The 2,243-nt window shown below is 38.0% G+C and overlaps 1 non-coding gene across 1 annotated transcript; it reads right to left on the reverse strand.

Annotated features, from left to right (window-relative positions):
- Positions 1 to 296: 296 nt before the first annotated feature.
- On the reverse strand, positions 297 to 403 carry LOC131170955 (small nucleolar RNA R71). The gene has a single exon (XR_009141717.1). It is a non-coding gene; the product is annotated as a small nucleolar RNA R71 (small nucleolar RNA).
- Between the last annotated feature and the right edge of the window lie 1,840 nt (positions 404 to 2,243).

Here is a 2,243-nt window from a genome sequence, read left to right on the forward strand (position 1 = left end):
TTGATGCAAATAGTTACAAGATGGATTTTGGAGTTCTTCAAATGATTCAAAATTCCCAATTCGGGGGACATCCTTCTGAAAATCCACACACACATCTAAAGAAATTTGCTATGATCTGTGACATGCAAAAACAACCTGGAGTGTCTGATGATGCAGCAAGATTGAAGCTATTCCCATTCTCTTTGAAAGATAGAGCATTGGATTGGCTTGATTCTTTACCTCACAACTCCATTACAAATTGGGAGCAACTCACTGATGCATTTCTTGCACAATATTTTCCACCTGGAAAAACTCAAGAATTGAGGAATGAATTGACAGCTTTCAGACCAAGAGAAGAAGAAACTCTCTATGAGTCATGGATGAGATGGAAGGAATTAGAGAGACAATGCCCATATCATGCCATTCCAAAATGGATGATAAATCAGAATTTTTACACAAATGTCACTCCTGCAATTAGAGGGATTATTGATGCTCAAACAGGAGGAGAATTTATTATGAAGCATGAAGATGAAGCTTATGAGCTATTGGAGAAAATTGCAAAGAATACTCATCTTTAGAGTAGTCCAAGAGGACCAGCTCCAACTCAGAAGAGGCAAGCTGCTAGAATGTATGACCTTGATCCGTTCAACATGATTAATGCAAAGTTTGATGCACTTACAAATGTCTTGGCTAAGAAGATGGAAGATTTGAGTATGTTGGTTAGTTCATCATCATCATCTGGAAGTTCACAACAAGTTGCTTATGCAGAAGGAACTACTAGCTGTGGAGTAGACTATGGAGAGCAAGCAGCATATATTGGTAATTATGGAAACAAGCAAATGGGGAATCCTTACTCTCAAACTTATAATCCAACTTGGAGGAATCATCCCAGCTTTTCATGGGGAAATTAGCAAAGTTAAGTTCCAAATCAGAATTTTCAACCACAACAGCAACAAGGAATTCCATATCAGCAAAATAGGCAACCATTGCCTAATTTTCAGCAGAAAAATATGAATCCTCCACCAAAACAGCAAGAACAAAGTTCCACCACAGAAGCTTTATTACAACAGATTCTTGCTAACCAAACTAAGCATGATGAGGAGATGAAAGAGATGAAAGCAAGGCTAGAACAGATGCAAACACATAACAGAATGTTGGAAAATCAGATTGCACAACAAGCATCTTTCTTAGGTACCAAGTCTTTTGGAAAACTTCCAAGTCAACCAGAAAACCCAAGAGAGCAATGTCATGCCATTACACTGAGAAGTGGTAAAATAGTACATAATGAGAAGAGTGAAAAAAGTGAGAAGAGAGAAAATGAGGAAGATGTTGATGAAAATGAAAAACAAGAGAGTGAAAAGAAAGAGAGTGCAAGAAAAGAGAAAGAAGAGAAATACATACCTCTAGAGCCTTACAAGCCACAGCTTCCCTTTCCACAGAGATTTCAAAAAGCCAAGCTTGATAAGCAATTTGGGAAGTTCTTAGAGGTTTTGAAGAAGCTATATATAAATGTGCCTTTTATTGATGCTCTTTCCCAAATGCCTTCTTATGCTAAGTTTCTAAAAGAAATTCTCTCAAATAAGAGGAGACTTGAAGATTATGAGACTGTAGCCTTAACTGAGGAATGCAGTGCTATCCTCCAAAGGAAACTTCCTCCAAAGCTCAAGGATCCAGGGAGTTTTTCAATTCCATGCCACATTGGGGAATCATGTTCTATAAAAGCTTTATGTGATTTAGGGGCTAGTGTTAGCTTTATGCCCCTCTCCATCTATGAGAAGCTCAACATGGGAGATCTTAAGCCAACCCACATTTCTCTTCAGTTAGATGATAGATCAATTAAGTATCCTGAAGGGATTTTAGAGAATGTGCCTCTGAAGGTTGGGAAATTATATATACCTGTTGACTTTGTCATCTTGGACATGGAAGAGGATTCTAATATCCCAATCATTTTGGGGAGGCCTTTCCTAGCTACAGCTGGTGCTTTGATTGACGTGAAAGGTGAGAAGCTTACTCTCAGAGTCGGAGAGGATCATTTAGTCTTCAACATTGGCAATGATAAGAAGAAGCAACATGAAGATGTAGACTCTTATTTGAGAATTGATATAGTTGATGAGTTAGTAAAAGAGCACTTTAGAAAAAGCTATCCGAAGGCTTCTCTTGAAAGTTGTCTTATCCATGAAAGGAGTATTAATGATGAAAATGCAAAAGAGGCTGCATTTGCACAACATTTGAATAGTAATCCACCTTGTCCTATGGCACCAATC

This window comes from Hevea brasiliensis, chromosome 11 (genome assembly GCF_030052815.1).
Source record: "Hevea brasiliensis isolate MT/VB/25A 57/8 chromosome 11, ASM3005281v1, whole genome shotgun sequence".
NCBI classification, from domain to species: domain Eukaryota; kingdom Viridiplantae; phylum Streptophyta; class Magnoliopsida; order Malpighiales; family Euphorbiaceae; genus Hevea; species Hevea brasiliensis.